General features: G+C 44.4%; 1 protein-coding gene across 1 annotated transcript in view; it reads right to left on the bottom strand.

The window, feature by feature from the left end:
* usp9 (ubiquitin specific peptidase 9) overlaps positions 1-3,581 on the bottom strand; it is a 275,233-nt gene extending 271,652 nt beyond the window's left edge. Inside the window, 1 exon segment of the mRNA XM_070892701.1 lies at positions 2,909-3,581. The gene's annotated coding sequence lies outside the window, so the exon portion shown is untranslated.
* Positions 3,582-25,450: the final 21,869 nt, after the last annotated feature.

Here is a 25,450-nt window from a genome sequence, read left to right as displayed (position 1 = left end):
GCAAAGAGAGAAAATTTATCAAATGAATGGATCTCACATGCAAGATGTGCTCCAACCTACCGCACCAACCTCCCATAACAGTAATTCAGTAATTACAAAGTAGATATTAAGTAACAACTTTTTTGGTTGTGACCCACTTTAAATTCATCTTGCCTCATTTTTAACAGCTTCATGGATAGTTTCTAAATGTAAAAGTGTTACAGGATGCCAGATAAATGTATTGCTGATGCCACAACAGAATTCCAGTGTACCACTGCATAAAATTCTAAATCCAGGGATAAATCTATAATCCTGATCCAAATGTAAACGCTCCGATTCTTTCAGCACACCCAATATTCTGTCTTACTTCAAAAGATAACTTCAAGACTATATTTTCAAGTATTTAAAGTAATTGTAGCACAATTCAATATGACTGAATGGCCAAGTAAGATTTTAAAACAAATCAACAGAAGAAATCCCAAAAGCAGACTCTCCCAATGACTGAGTGGATAAAAGCACCACCTGGTGTAGCACTGTCATAAAGACGAACAGGTCCCACATTACAGTTAGGTTCTCAAGTCTGTGCCAAGACAGCTATTCTCAGCCAAAGCAGCTGTTGAGGTGCTGCAATAGACCTCAGCAACTCTGGGGTAGAAATGAGATGGGGGGGGGGGGGGGGGGGGGCGGTTGGAGAAATCAGCCAAGCAGGATTTCTGCTCCTTAACATTAACCAGTGACTCATGCTGCAAAATGTACATAGTTAAATACTGGGGAAGGTCAGGATTGGTCTTAGCTCCGATGTCACCTACAATCAAATAATTGCCAACATTCACTGCCAAGGCTCTCACATCAAGAATGTTTATTTGGGCAAAATATCAGGGGGTGCTTGTGTCCATGGAATAGTATCCAGCAAATCAACACCTTCAGAAAAGAATGGGGGTAAAATTAAAGATGAAGAGGGGGTGTAGTGATACCAATGTAGGTTCATTATAAACCAATATCCACCCATCAAGATTCAACTCTATTTGAACTGGTAACCTGGTAGACCAGTAACATGCTAAAAACCTGCCTCTCCTTAACTACTGTAGATTTAAATCTCAAGATTGTCACCTTCCATTACAAGGAACACATGCCAGTGTTTAGTCTGCAAAACTGAGCATCCCATGAAAGTATAACATTCTATCTTGAGGGAAAATTCAGAGAAGTGTGTACACATTACAACTTATCGGTTAATTATGGAAATCTGATTCGTGTTGAAGCAGTTCACTGCCTGTAGTCTTGGTTAGAGGGGTTGCTGGGCTAGAAAACTGCATTTTGGGGAATTCAAAAATATTTAAATATATATACACACACCATCTGCAAATTTTCTAAATGAGACAAATATGCTCCGGGAACCAAACTTTCTTACACATCCAAGACAGGTGTCACAACTATATATGACAATCTTATGCTTTGAATAAAATTTTTCTTCAGAACTGCTTTTTTCAGAAAGGTACGAAGGGACAAAGCTGAATGGATGCTTTCATTTTGGTGACCAGAAACCTGGGGAGCACCAGCAACTTCATAAGTTACAATGTAGGCTGCTAGACTATTTTTCCTTTTCTTTTTAAAATGGAGTTTTGAACAAATGTTTGGACTTTTGTTGAAATTAACTTCATTCACGTGGGCATAACAATGAGTACTGTCTGGTTGGAGATTCTAACTTCTAAAAATGCAGGTAGCCATCTTCTTTCAAAGATGCTATGGTTGATGGTGCTCTTTTAAATTACTGGGAAATTCAGTTTTGTGTATTTATTACAAACAAGCATCACAGATGTAATGGTGGAGCTCTCATACTGGAACCTCATCACAGTTGCATCAACCACGTTCATAAATGGCAAAAATTAAAAAATGAAGATCGACTGTGTGTGTCTAACCTCAGGTTATGGCAGATTGACAGCACAAAGACAGATGATTCCTTGTTACTGGCAGCAATCTAACTGCTGCAATAAAAAATTAGGGAAAACCTTTAACAGTTACAGGTATAACGATTGTAATACGATCAGACCGCTCAAATGCAATATTTGATGTTACCACCTAAACCATTAAATATACAGCAAAGTCGCCGATCGAATCATAACTATGTTTAAAAAAGGGGGAACGCTACTTCATCATGGGTTTGCAGCCACCCATTTTTCTTGAAATCTGAACCATATGTAACAGCTTAACATACACATGTATATACTATGTCAATATACTGAAATTTCAAGTACACATGAAGGTTTTATGCAAGTGAATGACTTTACATTTGTGTCTATCGACATAAACTACAATTGTAAACGCGCAAAATTCTTAATTAGATATTTAGAACTTGCCATTTCTAAAAAGTATATTTTCTAATCATTAACACCATTCGCTGTAAAATGACTGTTTTAACACGTAATTATAGACTAGGCCTAATGTTTCAGGCGTAGTCGAGGCCTACATTTTCCACCAGAAAAATCACTCCACCTCAGAAATGGCGTTTAACAGTCCAAAAGAGGAAAGGGGAAATATTCAATTTCCAGCTCATTCAAAGAAATGAAGATCCATTTTTAAGGGTGGGGAGGGGAAAGACTCGCCACCTTGTATTGGGCCCAATGACACATCAACCCAATGCAGGCATTCTGCACAAAAACGGGCGCTTTCCCCTCACACGTACAGACAGATAAGAGGAGCCTGTCAGCCATTTTCCTCCTCACGCAAGCAGCAGCCGGCTTTACCGTCGCCGTCAAAAGCCCTCAGACATGTAAACAGCTCCTTCCTTATTCACAGTGCTTTCCAGACTTTTCAAACCCCATTACAGTCGTTTTAGCTTAACCGTAGAGAACAATTCACATCTCTGAACAACTAAACTCCCCCCAGAATTGAATAAAACAAATTATAATGACTCGAGAGCTCCGTGCCTTACCAGGAATTAGGTCTCCTTTTCCAGGACTGTAAGCCTGGTTGCGTAGGGAGGGTGAGATTGAACAGGGGGGGGGGGTGGGGAGGGGAAGGGGCTACTTTATTTTTTTCCCTTCCTTCTGTTTCTTCTTCGTTTCTTTTCCCCTTTTTTCCCCCTCTGTTTTATTCCTTCCTGTTAGCCTTTAACTGAATCAGCATCAACCACCAGCCCCGCTCTCACCAGGACCGAGCCACACAACAATATGGCGGCGGTGCGCGTTATTAAAAAAAACTGCACAAACAGAGCAGACGCAATGGCCTGCGACGACACCGAGACGCACAAGAGGAAGAAAATAGTGAAGAGCGGGTTAAAAAAAAAGGTGGAAAAAATTAAATGTCCGAGAATCGGGTTATTCGGGGATTTTGTCCTGTTTGTCTAAGGCCAGCATCGGATCTTTTTTCAAAAATAATAAATTTACTCCAGCCCGCAAAAAAGTCAGCCTGTTATTCGTATAAAATAAAAGAGCCCTTGGTTCTACGTAACCTCCTGGCTGTTCGTCTTTGGATCTTTTTTAATATAAGGGGAAGGGGACTGTTGCTGCCATTTTTCCTCTTATTTCATGAATATTTGTTTTTCCGAGCCCTCCACTCACGCCGCCGCTTGAAGTCTCCAACAATTCCGTCCCCGGCCGGACATCATCCGCAGCCCCCGGATGATGATGTCACCAGGCCAGCGGAGGAGCCCACACGTTTACAAGCGCCATCTATCGACAAAACAACAAAATTAGTTTTCAAAGCTCCCTCCCCACCCACCTTTAACGAACATTAAAGGGTAAGGAAAGTTGAAGTAAAGTACTCCAGCATTTTTGATTTGGGACAAAAGATACAAAAATCTATCCGCTGAATTTGTTTCCAGGGCTTTGTTGAGGCAGATTTGTTGCCACGTTTGGCTGCATTACACAACAGTCGATACATTGCATAATGTAATTCACTTTGAAATATTTTAGCCTGACAATGCAATACATAAATACAATTTTATTTTTTTATTAATTTAACCTCATGGATATCCACCATATTCAATTTTATATAAAAACAGAAACTGCTGTTAATACTCAGCAGATCAGGCAGCTTCCGTGGGGAGAGAAACAGAGTTAACGTTTCAGGTCGACGACCTTTCGTTCTGACGAAAGTATTTTCAGCATTTTCTGTTCTTGTTCATATTCAATCTTATGTTTTCTTCCCCTCCACTTACATCAACGTGGAGTACCCCGAGTCCCACAATGGGGGTCAGAGCTTCGGATCGGTCTAGGAGCCAACCCAGATCTCCCCAATATGGGAGCTAAATATTTGATTTTTATATTAATACTTTGAACAAAAGGTACTCTGCCTAGACTTTCTTTCCCTTTTAAAACATTCTAGAGGACTCAATTTTAACCAGATGAATGAATGAATGGTGGCGAGATTGGACAATGATTGTTCAATGAGTAAATGCACCCGGGTGATGTGGCCCAGAGAAACACAAAAGCCAAGAGGTCGCCAGAGGATCAATAAGCGGGGACACAAAACATAAATATTTGGAGAAAGGTGTGTTTATTCAAACTGAAATTTAGGATTAACATAGTAATAATAAAGTAACATTGTCAGGTTAGCAGTAATGATACCTCCATAACATTGCCCACCTCAGCCCCTGCCTCAGCTCTTCTGCTGCTGAAGCCCTCATTCATGCCTTTGTTACCTTTAGACTTGACTACTCCAACTCATTCCTGGCCAGCCTCCCACATTCTACACTACGTAAACTTGAGATCATCCAAAACTCAGCATGTACTAACTCACACCAAGTCACGATCACCCATCACCCCTGTGCTTTCTGACCTACATTGGCTCCCGGTTAAACAATGCCTCGATTTAAAAATTCTCATCCTTGTTTACAAATCACTACATGGCCTTGCCCCTCCCTAGCTCTGTAATCTTTGTCAGCCTCACAACCGCACAAGATATTTGTGCTCCTAAAATTCTGGCCTCTTGAACATCCCTCATTATAACTGCTCAACCATCGGTGGCCGTGCATTCAGCTGTTTGGGCCCGAAGCTCTGGAACTCCCTCCCTAAACCTCTCCGCCTCTCTACCCTACTTTAAGACGCTCCTTAAAACCTACCTCTTTAACAAGCTTCTGGTCACCTGCCTTAAATTCTTCTTTGTGGCTCGGTGTCAAATTTATCGTTTTTGTCTTGTAACACTGTTGTGAAGCGCCTTGGGACATTTTACTACATTAAAGGCACTATATAAATCAAAGTTATTATTATTATTATCAGTACCATGTGCCATTACGCTTTCAGTGAAGTAGTTGTACAAAGTACCTGTATTGTCAGAAAATTATGCACAGTGTTGCCAAAGTCAGACAATTGGAAACCGTATTTTCTTTGAGAATGAATTACAAACCGACTGAATTAAAGATGTTTTTTGTTCTAAAGAAACAGCAATTATGAAAGAAAGAAAGACTTGCATTTAGACAGCGCCTTTCACAACCACTGGATGCTCCAAACGTTTTACAGCCAAAGAAGTACTTTTTGAAGTGTAGTCACTGTTGTAATGTAGGAAACACAACAGCCAATTTGCACACATGCAGCAATGTAATAATGACCAGATATAATCTGTTTGTTATGTTAATTGAGGGATACATCTTGATCAGGGCACTGGGATAACTCCCCTGCTCTTCTTCGAAATAGTGCCATGGGAACTTTTACGTCCCTCTGCGAGAGCAGACAGAGCCTCGGTTTAACGTCTCATCCAAAAGATGGCACTTCCAACTGTCATGTATGTAGACCATGTATACTAACTGTATAGTCACATAAGGTGTGCCACCACAGGGCACTGCGGTGGGAGACCTGAAGGTCACCTGATAGGTGTGCAGGGCCCAGTATAAAAGACTGCCCACCATGCTTGTGCCTCAATCTGGAGTTACAATAAATGGAACTAAGGTCACAACAGCTCAAGTACAATACTAAACCTTGTGGAGTCATTCATAAGAGTATTACAGACATAACTCTGGTGATGAGATTACTAACTTTCACGCAAAAATGACTAACGTTGGTGCATTATAAAAGTTCTCAGAGGGTGAAGATTGGGAAGTCTTTACGGAGCGGCTCGACCAATGTTTCGTAGCAAATGACCTGGTAGGCGATGATCCAGCCACGCTGGCAGATAAGTGCAGAGCTATCCTGCTGACCAGTTGTAGGCCCGTGGTCTACAGCCTTGTCAGGGACTTGTTTACACCAGAGAAAACAACGACCAAGTCATACGAGGAGCTGAAAGTGCTAATTCGGGACCAACTCAAACCAAAGGGGAGCATCCTCATGGCCAGGCATCGATTTTATACACACCACCGACCCAAGGGCCAGGAAATTGTGAAGTACGCTGCCGACCTCAGGAGGCTGACAAGACTGTCTGAATTCGGCGCATCCCTCGCCGATGTGTTGCAGGACATCTTCGTGATTGGCCTTGGTCATGAGGCCCTTCTTCACAGGCTACTGTCTGCCAAAACCACCGTCACTCTGCAGAAAGCTATCAGCATCAGCCAGGTGTTCATGAGCTCAAGCTGCAGCTCCAAGCAGAGGATGACTCACTCTCAGGACTCAAACCCGGCAAGTACTGTAAATAGAATGGCGCCTTTCACAGGCAGAACTGTTGAACGTGAATCTGCCCAGGGCAGAGCGTACAGGCCCCCCGAGTCCTTTAACTCAGAGTCCACCGATGGGTGCAAACGTAATTCGAATAGTACCATGCTGGCGTTGCGGAGGTAATCACAGGGCTCATCAGTGTCGGTTCAGAGACTATGTGTGCAAAAGCTGCAGCACAAAGGGCTACCTCCAGCGAATGTGCAAAAGAGTTGTGACTCACAACATGGAAGAGGAGGCAGTAGATGGCTGTAAAATCCAGCGTGGATTATGAGGAGATGGCTAGAGAGGTAACTCAGTCCCAGGACGAAGTGTATGGAGTATATATACCTGTTCCACAGATTGTCCTCCAGTGATAACGGAAGTCGAGATAAATAGCGTTCAAGTTTTCATGGAAGTTGACACGGGGGTGAGTCAGTCAGTAATGAGCCAGGAAGCCTTTGAGAGGCTATGGAACGATCAAGCTGAACGACCCAAGCTGGTCCCGGTTCAGGCAAAGCTATGCACCTACACCAAGGAACTGATATCAGTTGTTGGTAGTGCGGATGTAAATGTATCCTATGATGGCACGGTGCACAATTTACCATTGTGGATTGTTTCAGGTGATGGACCAACGCTACTTGGAAGAAGATGGATGGGGAAGATTCATTGAAACTGGGAAGACTTCATCCCTCCAGTGATCGACGTCCCCCGTGCTCAGAGGCAGAGCAAACCCCCACCTTCGGCTGGACCAGGCACCGGAGAGCAGATCCGCGCAGCTCCCGAGGCACAGACTGCTCATCACGACTGTGTGGCGATGATCTGGCCGAGACGACCCGAACGCACCTTCCCGGTTTCAGTGGCAGGACTCCTGGGGAGGAGGATTGGATCCGAGGACGTCTTCCCAGCTTCAGTGGCAGAATCCCTGGAAAAGAAGATCACGGCAGTCAACATCATGGACAGGGAAAAGATGGCGTCCAAACCACGAGGTGCAGCGCTAATGGAGCAACGACACGTGGTTCCATGCAAGGAAGACAATTGGGGTTAAAGTAGTAAGGCTCATTTAAAGGAGGCCAGCAACCCACCATTTTTGAATGAACTGCTTGAAATTGGTAACCAATGTAAAAGTCCAGCTGTAACAAGCAAAATGTTGTTGAGCGATGTCGGGTGTAAATTGCAATCAGCCAATGTAGTGGGCGAACACCTAACGGTCGTATACAGGCCTGTGTCTCTGGGACCAGAACGATGTATCATAAAGTGTACCCACAGCTGACAGAAGTAGACAAGTCACAGAGTAAACGATCCCCGGAGAGCAGAGGCACCGGTAGCGATACCCTGCCTCAGATCAGTTTAACATTGCAAGCACCTGATGGCATGAACCGCCACAGGCCAGAAACAGTAAACTGCGCCTATGCTCACAGTCGGCTACCATCGGCCACAAACGGCACAGCCCACAAACCCACTCGATACCACGGCAATGCCCAAGAGCGAAGGGTCACCCGCAACGGCTCCTCCAAACGGGACCTGGACCAGCCAGGATCCCAAACTAGAGAGTGCGCACAATGGTGCCCTCAAAGAAGGCAGTCCATTGCGAACTGCAAGACAAGACAAGGCAGCTCCACTGTCGCTTAGACGAAACGCTCACTTGTTCAGACCACTTCCCAGGGAGCAGCAGCAACACTGCGCAAACGAAATGGACAGGGAGCTCACAGACACATCAGCTGTCTTTGGGCCAGCCTGACACTAGGAGTAACGGCAAGAGCCCTGAGCTCCGGCAACTCGAGCAAAATGAGCTCACCTCACCCATAGACCCACTAGCATGGGGCACTGCGCCGACACAAGACGACCCGGATCTCATCCGGCCATGCTGGAACTAGACTGTCCTTGTGTACCTGTACTGATATACCTGTACTGATCATGTAAATATACCACACAAAAAGAAATGCAACTGTAATCCACCCAACAAATGTGCCAAGATGGAAATGTAAAACCCCTGTGATGAACTTGAATGCAACTTGCATGTAACGGGCCATTAACATGATATCTGTGTGTGTAAGGGGGGGGGGGGGGGAAGAATGGAGTAGTCATGGACTCACAACCAGAAACCACTGGGACCTCCAGTGGCAACAAATCTCACCACCAAGCCACCTAAGCTAGAAGTGACCCTCCAATGGTCACCCAGGAAGAGCAAAGCCCAGGTCACCATCAGTGTATGAGTCAATTTGCATTATACACTTGGGGGAGGAAGTGATGTAATGTATGTAGACCATGTACACTAACTGTGTTATATATGTGGACTTGTATTTACTCTGTACAGCCACGAGAGGGCTCATCCCCTGGAGTCTCAAGGGATCCCATAATCCCTTTGGAGCACAAGTATTTAAGGAGGCTTCACAGGTTGGAGAGGCACTCTGGAGACCTGCAATAAAAGACTACGGTCACACTTTACTTTGAGCTCACAGCGTTCAGTCTGACTGTTTCTCCATACAAAACAACTGGCGATGAGATCCAGATAGAGAACCCAAATATGCAGAGAACAGTGGGCATCCTGGAGAAATTCTCGGAGGGAGATGATTGGGAAACTTTTGTGGAGCGACTCGACCAATACTTTGTGGCCAATGAGCTAGATGGGGAAGCGAGCGCTGCCAAACGAAGGGCGATCCTCCTCACCGTCTGTGGGGCACCAACATATGGCCTCATGAAGAATCTGCTCACTCCAGTGAACCCATGGAGAAATCATACGACGATTTGTGCACATTGGTCCGAGAGCATTTGAACCCGAAGGAAAGCGTTCTGATGGCCAGGAAGTGGTGAGTTATGTCGCCGAGCTATGACGCCTTGCAAGACATTGCGAATTTGAAGGACATTTGGAGCACATGCTCAGAGACATTTTCGTACTTGGCATTGGCCACGAAACCATACTTCACAAAATTTTAATTGTCGAGACCCCAACCTTGAGTAAGGCCATAGCGATAGCCCAGGCGTTCATTGCCACCAGTGACAATACGAAGCAAATCTCTCAGCATACAAGTGCTGCTACAAGTACTGTGAAAAAGTGATGTTGTTTTCGAATCATAATGTACAGGGCAGGTCACACATACCTGCAGCTGCACGTGCACAGATGACTCAGAGTCCACCATCAAGCGTGATGAATGCAAGGCCATTAACACCTTGTTGGCACTGCGAGGGTGATCATCGTTTCCATTCATGCCGATTCAAAGAGTACGTTTACAAGGGCTGTGGAACAATGGGACGCTTCCAACGAGTGTGCAGGTGAGCTGCAAAGCCTGCTAAACCTGCAAACTACCATGTTGCAGAGGAGGACAGATCCATGGAGGATCACGATGAACCAGAGCCTCAAATAGAGGAGGCAGAGGTACATGAGGTGCACACATTCACCACGAATTGTCCCCCAAAAATGCTGAGTGTTGAAATAAATGGACTCTCGGTGTCAATGGAGCTGGACATGAGCATGAGCCAGTCCATCATGGGCAAAAAGACTTTTGAAAGGTCATAGTGCAACAAGGCCTCAAGGCCAGTCTTAACTCCAGTTCACACGAAACTATGAACTTACACTAAAGAACTGATTCCTGTAATTGGCAGTGCTACCATAAAGTGAGTTGGTCTTACCACAAGAGAAGGGTCCACAGCCAGATAGGGAATGGAAGACCAGCAGGAAGAGCAGTGCAAGAAAGATAGTGCAGGGGTCCCCTGTGATCATCTCCCTGCAAAACAGATACACTGCTTTGAGTACTGTTGGGGAGGATGACTCATCAGGGGAGGGCAGCGGCAGCCAAGTTCATGGCACCGTAGGTGGCTCTGCTGCAAAGGAGGGCAGGAAAAAGAGTGGGAACGCGATAGTGATAGGGGATTCGATGGTGAGGGGAATAGATAGGCGTTTCTGCGGACGCAGCCGAGACTCCAGGATGGTATGTTGCCTCCCTGGTGCAAGGGTCAAGGATGTCTCGGAGCGGGTGCAGGACATTCTGAAATGGGAGGGAGAACAGCCAGTTGTCGTGGTGCACATTGGTACCAACGACATAGGTAAAAAAAGGGATGAGGTCCTACGAAAAGAATTTAAGGAGCTAGGAGCTAAATTAAAAAGTAGGACCTCAAAAGTAGTAATCTCGGGATTGCTACCAGTGCCACGTGCTAGTCAGAGTAGGAATTGCAGGATAGAGCAGATGAATACATGGCTTGAGCAGTGGTGCAGCAGGGAGGGATTCAAATTCTTGGGGCATTGGAACCGGTTCTGGGGGAGGTGGGACCAGTACAAACCGGACGGTCTGCACCTGGGCAGGTCTGGAACCAATGTCCTAGGGGGAGTGTTTGCTAGTGCTGTTGGGGAGGAGTTAAACTAATATTGCAGGGGGATGGGAACCTATACAGGGAGACAGAGGGAGACAAAAATGAGGCAAAAGCAAAAGACAGAAAGGAGATGAGGAAAAGTGGAGGGCAGAGAAACCCAAGGCAAAGAACAAAAAGGGCCACTGTACAGCAAAATTCTAGAAGGACAAAGGGTGTTAAAAAAGCAAGCCTGAAGGCTTTGTGTCTTAATGCAAGGAGTATCCGCAATAAGGTGGATGAATTAACTGTGCAAATAGATGTTAACAAATATGATGTGATTGGGATTACGGAGACGTGGCTCCAGGATGATCAGGGCTGGGAACTCAACATCCAGGGGTATTCAACATTCAGGAAGGATAGAATAAAAGGAAAAGGAGGTGGGGTAGCATTGCTGGTTAAAGAGGAGATCAATGCAATAGTTAGGAAAGACATTAGCTTGGATGATGTGGAATCTATATGGGTAGAGCTGCAGAACACTAAAGGGCAAAAATCGTTAGTGGGAGTTGTGTACAGACCTCCAAACAGTAGTAGTGATGTTGGGGAGGGCATCAAACAGGAAATTAGGAGTGCATGCAATAAAGGTGCAGCAGTTATAATGGGTGACTTTAATATGCACATAGATTGGGCTTGCCAAACTGGAAGCAATACGGTGGAGGAGGATTTCCTGGAATGCATAAGGGATGGTTTTCTAGACCAATATGTCGAGGAACCAACTAGGGGGGAGGCCATCTTAGACTGGGTGTTGTGTAATGAGAGAGGATTAATTAGCAATCTCATTGTGCGAGGCCCCTTGGGGAAGAGTGACCATAATATGGTGGAATTCTGCATTAGGGTGGAGAATGAAACAGTTAATTCAGAGACCATGGTCCAGAACTTAAAGAAGGGTAACTTTGAAGGTATGAGGCATGAATTGGCTAAGATAGATTGGCTAATGATACTTAAGGGGTTGACTGTGGATGGGCAATGGCAGACATTTAGAGACCGCATGGATGAATTACAACAATTGTACATTCCTGTCTGGCGTAAAAATAAAAAAGGGAAGGTGGCTCAACCATGGCTATCTAGGGAAATCAGGGATAGTATTAAAGCCAAGGAAATGGCATACAAATTGGCCAGAAATAGCAGCGAACCTGGGGACTGGGAGAAATTTAGAACTCAGCAGAGGAGGACAAAGGGTTTGATTAGGGCAGGGAAAATGGAGTACGAGAAGAAGCTTGCAGGGAACATTAAGGCGGATTGCAAAAGTTTCTATAGGTATGTAAAGAGAAAAAGGTTAGTAAAGACAAACGTAGGTCCCCTGCAGTCAGAATCAGGGGAAGTCATAACGGGGAACAAAGAAATGGCAGACCAATTGAACAAGTACTTTGGTTCAGTATTCACTAAGGAGGACACAAACAACCTTCCGGATATAAAAGTGGTCAGAGGGTCTATTAAGGAGGAGGAACTGAGGGAAATCTTTATTAGTCGGGAAATTGTGTTGGGGAAATTGATGGGATTGAAGGCCGATAAATCCCCAGGGCCTGATGGACTGCATCCCAGAGTACTTAAGGAGGTGACCTTGGAAATAGCGGATGCATTGACAGTCACTTTCCAACATTCCATTGACTCTGGATCAGTTCCTATCGAGTGGAGGGTAGCCAATGTAACCCCACTTTTTAAAAAAGGAGGGAGAGAGAAAGCAGGGAATTATAGACCGGTCAGCCTGACCTCAGTAGTGGGTAAAATGATGGAATCAATTATTAAGGATGTCATAGCAGCGCATTTGGAAAATGGTGACATGATAGGTCCAAGTCAGCATGGATTTGTGAAAGGGAGATCATGCTTGACAAATCTTCTGGAATTCTTTGAGGATGTTTCCAATAAAGTGGACAAAGGAGTACCAGTTGATGTGGTATATTTGGACTTTCAGAAGGCTTTCGACAAGGTCCCACACAAGAGATTAATGTGCAAAGTTAAAGCACATGGGATTGGGGGTAGTGTGCTGACGTGGATTGAGAACTGGTTGTCAGACAGGAAGCAAAGAGTAGGAGTAAATGGGTACTTTTCGGAATGGCAGGCAGTGACTAGTGGGGTACCGCAGGGTTCTGTGCTGGGGCCCCAGCTGTTTACATTGTACATTAATGATTTAGACGAGGGGATTAAATGTAGTATCTCCAAATTTGCGGATGACACTAAGTTGGGTGGCAGTGTGAGCTGCGAGGAGGATGCTATGAGGCTACAGAGTGACTTGGATAGGTTAGGTGAGTGGGCAAATGCGTGGCAGATGAAGTATAATGTGGATAAATGTGAGGTTATCCACTTTGGTGGTAAAAACAGAGAGACAGACTATTATCTGAATGGTGACAGATTAGGAAAAGGGAAGGTGCAACGAGACCTGGGTGTCATGGTACATCAGTCATTGAAGGTTGGCATGCAGGTACAGCAGGCGGTTAAGAAAGCAAATGGCATGTTGGCCTTCATAGCGAGGGGATTTGAGTACAGGGGCAGGGAGGTGTTGCTACAGTTGTACAGGGCCTTGGTGAGGCCACACCTGGAGTATTGTGTACAGTTTTGGTCTCCTAACTTGAGGAAGGACATTCTTGCTATTGAGAGAGTGCAGCGAAGATTCACCAGACTGATTCCCGGGATGGTGGGACTGACCTATCAAGAAAGACTGGATCAACTGGGCTTGTATTCACTGGAGTTCAGAAGAATTGAGAGGGGACCTCATAGAAACGTTTAAAATTCTGACGGGTTTGGACAGGTTGGATGCAGGAAGAATGTTCCCAATGTTGGGGAAGTCCAGAACCAGGGGTCACAGTCTAAGGATAAGGGGTAAGCCATTTAGGACCGAGATAAGGAGAAACTTCTTCACCCAGAGAGTGGTGAACCTGTGGAATTCTCTGCCACAGGAAGTAGTTGAGGCCAATTCACTAAATATATTCAAAAGGGAGTTAGATGAAGTCCTTACTACTCGGGGGATCAAGGGGTATGGCGTGAAAGCAGGAAGTGGGTACTGAAGTTTCATGTTCAGCCATGAACTCATTGAATGGCGGTGCAGGCTAGAAGGGCTGAATGGCCTGCTCCTGCACCTATTTTCTATGTTTCTATGTTTCTATGTCTCCTATGATGGAGCGGTGCACAAGCTAACACTCTGGGTGGTACCGGGTGATGGTCCCAGCAGGAGCTGGCTGGGAAAAATACGCTAGAACTGGGACGATGTCCGAGCACTGTCGCCCACTGACGACACTTCGTGTGCCCAGGTCTTAAGCAAATTTCCTTCGCTGTTCAAACCAGGCATTGGGAAATTCCAAGGAGCAAAAGTGCAGATCCACCTAATTCCAGGGGCGCAACCCATCCATCACAAGGAGAGAGCAGTACCGTACATGATGAAAGAAAGGGTAGAGATCGAGCTAGACCGGCTGCAAAGAGAGGGCATCATTTCACCAATCGAGTTCAGCGAGTGGGCCAGTCCTGTTGTCCCAGTCCTCAAGGGAGACGGCACCGTCAGAATCTGTGGCGATTACAAAGTAACTATCAATCGTTTCTCCCTACAGGACCAATACCCACTACCAAAGGCCGACGACCTCTTTGCAACGCTGGCAGGAGGAAAGACGTTCACGAAGCTGGATCTGACTTCAGCCTACATGACGCAGGAACTGGAGGAATCATCGAAGGCCCTCACCTGCATCAGCACGCACAAAAGTCTTTTTATTTATAACAGATACCCGTTTGGAATCCGATCAGCGGCGGCGCTATTCCAGAGAAACATGGAAAGTTTACTGAAGTCGGTCCCGCACACCGTGGTCTTCCAGCGCGACATCTTGGTCACAGGTCGGAACACATTCGAGCACCTGCAGAACCTGGAGGAGGTTCTTAGTCGACTCAACCATGTGGGGCTCAGGTTAAAACGCTCGAAGTGATTTTTCCTGGTGCCTGAAGTGGAGTTTTTGGGAAGGAGGATTGCGGCGGACGGCATCAGGCCCACCAACGCAAAGACGGAGACAATCGAGAACACCGAGACCACAGACCGTGACGGAGCTGCAGTCGTTTCTGGGACTCTTGAACTACTTGGTAACTTTTTACCGGGTCTCAGAACACTACTAGAACCACTACATGTCTTACTTTGAAAAGGGGATGAATGGGTTTGGGGTAAAAGCCAAGAAAATGCCTTTGTAAAAGCAAGAAAATTGTTATGCTCAAACAAATTGCTTGTGTTGGATGATCCATGGAAGCGTTTGGTACAAGCATGTGATGCGTCGTCACATGGCGTCGGGTGTGTATTGCAACAAGCTAATGATTTCGGGAAACTGCAACCGGTTGCTTATGCATCCAGGAGTTTATCTAAGGCTGAGAAAGCCTGCAGCATGATTGAAAAAGAAGCATTAGCGTGGGTCTATTGTGTAAAGAAAATGCATCAATGCCTTTTGGGGCTAAAATTCGAATTGGAAACTGACCATAAACCACTTATATCCCTGTTTTCCGCGAGTAAAGGGATAAATACCAACGCATCGGCCCGCATCCAGAGATGGGTGCTCACGTTGTCCGCATACAACTATGCCACAGGCCAGGCACAGAAAACTGCGCCGATGCTCTCAGTAGGCTGCCATTGCCCACCACGGGGGTGGAAATGGCGCAGCCCGCAGATCTAGCCATGGTTATGGAAGCATTTGAGTGAGCGATCACCCGTCACTGCCTGGCAGATCAAAACCTGGACAAGCCAGGACCCCTTATTATCTCTAGTCAAAAGCTGTGTGCTTCACGAGAGCTGGTCCAGTGTCCCAGTGGAAATGCAGGAAGAGATAAAGCTCTTCCAGCGGCGCAAAGATGGAATGTCTATACAGGCAGACTGCCTTCTGTGGGGCAGTCGAGTAGTGGTCCCCAAGAAGGGCAGAGACACCTTCATCAATGACCTCCACAGTACTCACCCAGGCATCAGAATGATGAAAGCAATAGCCAGATCCCACGTGTGGTGGCCCGGTATCGATGCGGACTTAAGAGTCTTGCGTTCACAGATATAACATGCTCGCAGTTAAGCAATGTACCGAGGGAGGCGCCGCTAAGTTTATGGTCTTGACCCTCCAAACCGTGGTCTAGGATACACGTCGACTATGCAGGCCCGTTCTTGAGTAAAATGTTCCTTGTGGTTGTAGACGCATACTCCAAGTGGATTGAATGTGAGATAATGTCGGCTAGCACGTCCGCTGCCACTACTGAAAGCCTGCGGGCCATGTTTGCCACACACGGCTTACCCAATTTCCTGGTGAGCGACAACAGGCCATGTTTTATCAGTGCTGAGTTCAAAGAATTCATGACCCGTAACGGGATCAAACATGTCACATCTGCCTTGTTTAAACCAGCGTCCAATGGTCAGGCAGAGAGAGCAGTGCAAACCATCAAGCAAGGCTTGAAGAGGGTAACTGAAGGCGCACTGCAGACTCGCCTATCCCGAGTCCTGCTTAGCTACCGCACAAGGCCCCTCTCACTCATTGGGATCCCACCTGCTGAACTGCTCATGAAAAGAGCACTTAAGACAAGACTCTCGTTAGTTCACCTTGATCTACATGAACAGGTAGAGAGCAGGCGGCTTCAAAAAAGTGCATACCATGATAGTGCAAATGCGTCATGCGAGATTGAAATCAATGATCCTGTATTTGTATTAAATTATGGATAAGGTCCCAAGTGGCTTCCCGGCATTGTCATGGCCAAAGAGGGGAACGGGGTGTTTCAGGTCAAACTTTCAAATGGACTCATTCACCGGAAACAGTTTGACCAAATCAAACTCAGATTCACGGACTACCCTGAGCAACCCACCTTGGACTCTACCTTTTTTGATCCCCCAACATACACATCAGTGGCAACCGGCACTACGGTTGACCACGAAGCAGAACCCATTATCCACAGCAGCCCTGCAGGGCACAACACACCAGGCAGCCTAGCAAGGCCAGCTGCACAGCAGCCCAGTGAAGGCCCAACAAATGATTCAACAACACCAGCTTTCACACCGAGACGATCAACCAGGGCAAGAAGGGCCCCAGATCGACTCACATTGTAAATAGTAACACTATTGACTTTGGGGGCGGGTGTGGGGGGGGGTGGGGGGGGCGGTTATATATGTGTCATATGTTGTTATATATGTGGACTTGTATTTTCTCTGTACAGCCACCAGAGGGCTCATCCCCTGGAGTCCCAAGGGATCCCATAATCCCTTGAGAGCACAGGTATTTAAGGAGGCTTCACAGGTTGGAGAGGCACTCTGGAGACCTGCAATAAAAGACTACGGTCACACTTTGCTTTGAGCTCACAGCATTCAATTTGACTCTTTCTCCATACACAACAAACTGTATAATCACATAAAGTGTGCCACCAGAGGGCACAGCGGTGGGAGACCTGAGGTAACCTGATAGGTGTGCAGGGCGCAGTATAAAAGGCTGCCCACTATGCTTGTGCCTCAATCTGGAGTTACAATAAATGGGACTAAGGTCACAACAGCTCAATTACAATACTAGACCTCGTGGAATCATTCATAAGAGTATTACAGTCATAACACCGACAGTGCAGCACTCCCTCATTAATGCACTGGAGTGCCAGCCAAGATTTACCTGCTCAAGACTCTGGACTGGGATATGAACCCACAACCTTCTGTAAGGGGTGCTTTGCAGGGGGTCAGCTTTCCCTTCTGACCTTATATGAGCGGTTCCGAATCGCTCCCACACCCTTGGTTCTAGACACTGGAATTATGAAGGGACTGTGACAGACTTGGACAGACAATCAGTTTCAAGGTAGGAAGCAGGTATGGCTTTATTGTGTTTAAAAAGAAGTAAAAGGCACACCTTTAATAACACACACAGACCAATACACACTGAGGGGTACAACACATTGAATAAAATGTCAAATTGCAGCCTGTGGGGAAAAGAATACAGCTTAAACTCTAAATGGGGTAAAGAGGAGAATGCAGATACATTTACACAAGTTATCCCAGCCTCCCTCCCCCAATTCCCCTAACTAACTAAGTTATAGCTCTGTGGGTTCAGGGGCCATGCTCACCAATCCCCTTTTTGACAGTTGCCGGTGAATTTCGGGGTTCGCTGCACTTGGCCTTCTAGGCGAGCCGTACCCCGGTCGGAGGAGAGGACTTCGGACTGTGTAGTCTTCGGTTGGCGTGCGTCCGTTGATGCGGTAAGTTGCGTTTTGGATGTATGGGGTAAGTACCCACTTTCTTTGGTTAGGAATAGTTTTAGTTAGTCCCTTTTGGTAATTTCTCACCCGTTGGTCGTTCCGAAGTAGATTGTAGAGTGGAAATAAATGTCGATTCTTCGTTTTTTGCTGAGTTGGTTTTGGTTGGTCGTTTCGCTGGTTGTGGTGGCCCGGGTTGTCAATTTGGTTGCTAACAACCTTCCATTTCGTGGGCCTCGTGCTCGGTCGGTCCTTGATGATTTCTTGTAGTTTCCTTCACTACTCCATTTCTTCACTCCCCACCTCCGGCTGCTTGTGTCTGTCTGTCTTTGAGTCTGTGTTCTGCTGTTCGAGTCTGTGTCCTGCTTTCTGTGTTCTGTTCCTTGGTAAAACTGGGAATAGATATACCCACAAAAGGCTTCCTTATCTCCCACCAAATCTAGCCCAGCTAACTGAAAGTTGATTAAGTGGTTTTAATCTGGCGTTAATAGGCTTTTCCAAGTTGATGAGCTCTTCATTGTGCTAGTCTGGCCTGAGCCAGATATTTCTATGCCTGTTGAAAAGGTGTTGGAATATGTATGTGGCATTTGGGTCCTTTGGGTGTGGTGGATAAACATTTCTTCCATCGTTTATTGTTTAAATGCTAATGTTTTCAAGGGGCAAGTTTCGAGGGTATACAGTTCCCAGACAATTTGATTAGTTCCAATGTCCAAACTGGCCCTTTAGATATTGACCCCACCCCTTTTCTTGCAGACCCAACATACACCTTTTAAAAATCCCAAATTCGATTAAAGTTCGTAGTTTCTTCCATGTGCACTTTAGGATTTCAAACTTTCTGGTAGATAGTTCCAAATTAAATTTCCTTTCCTATGAGTCCAAACACTGGTGGGGGGGGGGGGTTTCCATGAATGCACCCCCTTTTATCCCCTGCAGGCCTCGTCTGCCCCTTTAAAATTCATTTGTGTCCCAAAGTTTTCCTTCCATTTTAAAAGTCCAGAAAGGGATTCTTCTCCTCTGCAGGGGAAAGGTACCTGGAATCTTTGCGAGATATTGGTAAATTCTACACCTTCTGACTCAGAGGCAAGAGAGCTACCCACTGAGCCACAGTTGACATTACAATACATATATGAGTTTTGTTTCCGGCACATGTTGATAACAGAAGGAAAGTAACCATAAATTCTAATGTTCCACCACAGCTTGCATTTATATAGCCTCTTAACACAGTAAAATGCGTTTCACAGGATTATAATCATAATTAACCATGAACCAAAGAAGGAAATATTAGGACAGGTGACTAAAAGCCTGGTCAAAGAGGTAGGTTTTAAAAGGAGCATCTTAAAAGGAGGAGAGAGAGGTGAAGAGGAGGGAATTTCAGAGCTTCGGACCTAGATGGCTGAAGGAAAGGTAAATATTGAGGAAAATAATTCTTGTAAGTTGTTGACAAGAAATTTAACAAATGTTAAGGATAACTATATTTAATTCAGATTATAATAATGTTTAAGATAACAAAGTATTAACAGTTACATGGTAAAGAATGCAAGTTGAAAATCATATATCATAGAATCATAGGAGTTTACAGCACAGAAGGAGGCCATTTTGGTCCATTGTGCCTTCTACCAATTACTTTAAATTTATACCCCTGGTTGTTGACCTCTCTGCTAAGGGAAATAGGTCCTTTCTATCCACTATATCTAGGCCCCTCATAATTTTATATACCTCAGTGAGGTCTCCCCCAGCCTCCTCTGTTCCAAGGAAAACAAACCCAGCCTATCCAATCTGTCCTCATAGCTAAGATTCTCTACTCCCGGCAACATCCTTGTAAATCTCCTCTGTACCCTCTCCAGTGCAATCACATCCTTCCTGTAATGCAGCGACCAGAACTGCAAGCAGTACTCCAGCTGTGGCCTAACCAGTGTTTTACACAGTTCAAGCATAACCCCCCTGCTCTTGTTGTCTATGCTTTAGCTAATAAAGGCAAGCATTCCGTATGCCTTCTTAACCACCTTATCTACCTGGCCTGCTACCTTCAGGGATCTGTGGACATGCAGTCCAAGATCCTTTTGTTCCTCTACACTTCTCAGTGTCCTCCATTTAATGTGTATTCCCTTGCCTTATTAACCCTCCCCAAATGCATTACCTCACACTTCTCTGGATTGAATTCCATTTGCCACTGTTCTGCCCATCTGACCAGTTGATTGATACCTTCCTGCAGTCCGCAGCTTTCTTCTTCATTATCAACCACACAGCCGATTTTAGTATCGTCTGCAGACTTCTTAATCATACCCCCTATATTCAAGTCTAGATCATTGATGTATACCACAAAAATCAAGGGACCCAGCACTGAGCCCTGCAGAACCCCATTAGAAACATCCTCCAGTCACAAAAATACCCCTCAAGCATTACCCTTTGCTTCCTGCCTCTGAGCCAATTTTGGATCCAACTTGCCACTTTGCCCTGGATCCCATGGGCTTTTACTTTCGTGACTAGTCTGCCATGTGGGACCTTATCAAAAGCTTTGCTAAAATCCATATACACTACATCATACACTTTGTCCTCATCGACCCTCCTGGTTACCTCCTCAAAAAATTCAATCAAGTTAGTCAGACATGACCTTCCCTTAACAAATCCGTGTTGACCTTGATTAATCCGTGTCTTTCGAAATGAAGATTTATCCCGTTCTTCAGGATTTTTTCCAATAATTTTCTCACCACTGAGGTTAGGCTATCTGGTCTGTAATTACTCAGTCTATCCCTTTCTCCCTTCTTAAGCAAAGGTACGACATTAGCAGTCCTCCAGTCTTCTGGCACAACACCTGAAGCCAGAGAGGATCTGAAAATGATGGTCAAAACATCTGCTATTTCCTCGTTTGCTTCGCTTAACAGCTGTTGTAAAGCTGTCTTGCCCTTTTTGCTTCGTTGCTTTAAACATCAAATTACACACACACTCAGTTGTAGTAAATGCAGGATCTGGTCTTTTATTCAAACATTTGTAGGGAAAAACATTTTAAGTGGAGGAAACATAATTAATCAAAGGGGACCTAATAAAATAAAGTTAAAAACCAGAAGCAAGGCTGTGACAAAAAAAAAAACGTGCTACGAACGCAGGGAAAATGATAACATTAGAACTCTCAGGAAGATAGATCATCTTATCACAGTATAAACCAGACAGTTGGGAAAAATACACTCCCAAGGCTAGGTCACAGGGGGTGGTAAGAGATTACGGGAAACAAAAGATGATTGAAGAACATCTCAACTGGTTGAAAGCAGTTCGGCCAAGAGGATAAGAGTTCGCAGACCTGAGAATGATGTGGCTCGTAACTTATCAGATAAAAGGCGCACAGGGGAGGTAACGAAGCTTGCTGTCAATATAATTGTATTAACCAATTAATCATAGTAGGTAGGCAAAAATTTTGTGACGTGGCAGGAAAACAACAAATGGAAATCCTCTGCACGGAACATCATGATTTTGTATGTATTTTGACTGTATAAAAACAATAACCCGACGATTGTTCGGAGCAAACAGCTGGTTTGGGTCACCGAGTTACTGAACTCGTGTAGAAGCTATCTCTCCCTCGATCGAGTACTTAATGATTCTTTTCTCCAAAACAGACTTGTGTCGAGTATCTTTGTAATACTCCACATCAGTTGGTGCTGCGAGCAGACTACCTACAGGAAACCGACAGACGGATGTTTACAAAAGCCTCACGAGTGAGTATATTTAAACTACCACTCATAATCCAATGTAAGCTGTTACGAAATGTGTCTGTTGCCCAGGGTACCTGAACCTGTGAAACGTCTGTTATGATGCAAAAGACTTGGGGGCAATTTAAATGTGTTGTATATCCGTCACTATTTCAGTCAAAGTGAGAAACCGGTAGTGGTTGCAGACTCTAAGTTTAAGGAACCAGATTAGGGAGGCAATCAATGTTGTTAGTCCAGCCAGATGTTAGAGGTGTCCAAAGGCTTGGAGATAGTTTACAGAATCCAGTGTAGACATGCCCAAACGTGAGATTATAAGGTATCGATGGGATTGTAGACTATAGGGAGGGACAATCAGTATTTAAGAATACAGTTTAAATCAATAGGAAAATATCGGTGGGGCCGTAGACTCTGGGTTTAAGGGAAACCAAGCAGAGAGAAGGGTGATATCTGATACAGTGATGAATAATGACTATGTTAAGTGACTGGTGGGATCCTAAAATACAGCCGGCCAAACAGAAATTATGGTGGGAGAAACAGAAAACTAAGATTAATGATAATAAGTCAGTGCCTACAATGACGCCTATCGGATGGTTGGGACAGAGACTGATGAAGAAAAACAAGGGAACCAGAGAAAAAAAAAGAAAATAAGCTTTGTTGAATGAAAAGTTGGTGGGAGTTAATGAATTCTTCATTTGTCTGAAAGCCTGTTTTTTTTTCAAAAGAAAAATGGTGTAGCTGTCTGTTTATTTTAGCTCCACCCACTTTTGCAGACAGAGTTGAAAGTTTTTAACCCTTTGTAGTGTTGTCCTAGATGTGGGAAGTTTTAAGAAAGTGTGAACCGAGAATTGAATTACATTTTAAGTTAGAAACGCAGGTGCGGATTTATTTTGATTATGATTTACAGAGCGATGAAATGCACAAAGGATAGGTTTGTTTAACAAAAGATAAAACCTTCAGCCTTGCTAAAAAATTATTTTAAAAAAGAGAAAACAGAACTAACACAAAAGCTCTGGTGCCGAGAAATTTGGACGTTCTAATTGGATTACAGTAAAAAAAATGCGTGGTCTCGTTTTTTAAAAAAAATTCCGACGCGCTCACTTGTCAAAAGAAAATACGTAATCATTGATTACATTGGGTTGAAAGGCAATAAATTTAGTCTAGGAATGAGATAAAGAAAAGAGAAGGGAGAGTGTATGCCTTTTTTTTAAAAAGCCTGTGTGGGTTTCTTGAGGCTACAGGCTGGGGAGAGCTACGCCCTCGTTTTCCTTTGTGTGGAATAAAAGAGATTTAAATAAAAGATTGGCAGTACAGTATTTGAATTGGGATTTTGGATATTTCAGGTGATTCTCCTTGATAAACATTTTGGTTGGATTGGAAAATCTTGGGTTTGGAAACCTTTTTAGTAGAAATAATAAAAGTACACATCTGTGTAACTTACCTCAACTACTATGTCAGAAGCTGAAGCTTAAAAAGATGTAATTTATGAGGTACTGTATCACAAAATATATCTTGAAGTTACAGAGCAAAAGATTTACTACTTATGCTATTCCTACTTGGATTGGAGTTTTTTTTAATGTTCAGCTTCAAAAACAGAAGTTAGTCACACAATTATAAAACAAGTACTTTACATTCTGTGATCTGTGTATCACTTACACATAATAAGTTTAAACTATAAACATAAATGAGAATTCCAATATTTAAAAAAAAACAGTATTACCATATTTGACATTTTTAATTCAAAAATAAATACAAATACTACAAAAGGGGAGCAGCAATAAGGATGGGAACAGTAAAGAGTTAATTTTGTTGTGAAGGTTTCAAGTACCACTGGTTAAGAAAAGGTACAACAAAATACTGAAATACATTTAAAATTGAGCCTCTTTAAAACTGTGTTGGTCTGACAGAGATCTATTGAAAGAATGCTTTTCATCAAAAGGGCTTGCTAAATTAAATGTTAATTGTGGGTACTAACCAATGATGCCAACCTACAGTTCAAGTGTATGCAAATTTGTAAAATTTGATCTCTTTTTAAAAAAAAAGAAATAAAACTAAAAAGGTTGGAAACAATCTAAAATTGCCATTTTCTCTGACAAAAGACAGAAATGCCATTTGCGGGAGCTGAGATAAGATATGGAAGTAGCCTTAGAAATGATTTGCGAGAACTTGAATTGCGAGTACTTGTATGTTAGTTTATAAACTATCTTATCACTTGTTTTTGAATACAGGAAACCAGACAATCCTGGCCAGAATTACTACCCACAATATTAATGAGGTTACCCGCCATACCAAATCGAACGACAGGATTAACCCCCTATGAGCTAATGACTGGATGAGTAATGAAGTTACCCGAGGGGATAGTTACAGGAGGGGCAGAATTAAGACCATTACAAGATATAATCAGGAAGTATGTGATGGAATTGAATGAGCAGTTGAAAGGTATGCGACAGGAAGTCCGAGAAAGACAGAGAAAGGAGAACGAAGACAAATACCTCAGTTATAATCTCTGAGGTGGGGGTAAGGTAATGGTTAAGGCAGTGGCAGATAAACCAGGATTCGCACCTAGGTGGAGCGGACCACATGATGTGGTAATCAGTGGTGACCTATGTGCATAATAAAATGGATCTGGGAAAGGGCACACATCCAGAGAAAAAGAGCAAACAATCCAGTTGAAATAGAAATGATAAGAATCTAATTGAACCCTGGGACGCCAGGTTGTAATCTCTCAACAGGAAAAATGTGGCTCGTTGCAAAGATCCTGACAGGCGCCTCAATCTTCACCAGCCTGGGAGAAGCTACCATAACACAGGGACAACGGATTGAGGAACAGCAAGGCGTAAATTACATGGATTCGGGTGGCGTCGGTTGTGATGCCGGAAAACTGATGGTGACGGTTGAAACAACAGTAGACTTAAAGTGCAGCGTCGGAATGATGTATCTAAAACTGACACTACGAGCCTTGAAAGGGCCAGAATCTAACACCATGAAATTTGTGGTGACCCGAGAGATGAGAAGAGGGACATATTAGAAATGGTAGGTGTGGGCTATGTGGCCGGGGTCACAACAGTCAACACAATAGACCTTCAGGCCATAGACAGGCAAGTCAGTACTTTAACCCCTACCCTAAAAGGACTGTTAGAAAGAGGAGATGATAACAATGAGCTGCAGGCCCAACGGGAGATACTGCAGGTAGCGCACACCTTGAGAGATCATGCAAAGACTATCAATCTATTGAACGACCGAACCACTATGGCAAGTGCGGCCACCGTATGTGCTGGGATGGAGCATGGATGCTGGCCTCGGTGGAACATGATTTAGAACAGTTACAGAATGGGGAGATCCCGGACTCGATAACGAACGATGTTTTTAAAACTTGGATGCTGGATAAAAATCCTAGCTAAGCCTGTCAGGTTCGGAGGAATAGCCACGCATGGGTCCCTGAGAATAGATGCATCACTGGCCACCAGAACATAATAGGGTTCGTAGTAAACATTTCATAGTATAACCTTACTGAAGGACAAGGTCTATATAAGGTTACAAACATAGGGGAAGTAAGAAACCAAGCATGAGTAAGGTACCACAAGCTGCATCAGTATGTTATTAAAAATGGAAATAAGACCAAGGGTGTATCTATAACGGATTGTTATAAGAATAACCAGGTTGTATTATGCCGAGAGTCATTTCAGGAGGGTGAGGATGACTGCGGAAATGGCC

The sequence above is a fragment of the Pristiophorus japonicus genome, chromosome 11, assembly GCF_044704955.1.
Source record: "Pristiophorus japonicus isolate sPriJap1 chromosome 11, sPriJap1.hap1, whole genome shotgun sequence".
Lineage (NCBI taxonomy): Eukaryota > Metazoa > Chordata > Chondrichthyes > Pristiophoridae > Pristiophorus > Pristiophorus japonicus.
Note: the sequence above shows the minus strand (reverse complement) of the source record. Positions and strands in the feature narration are given on the sequence as shown.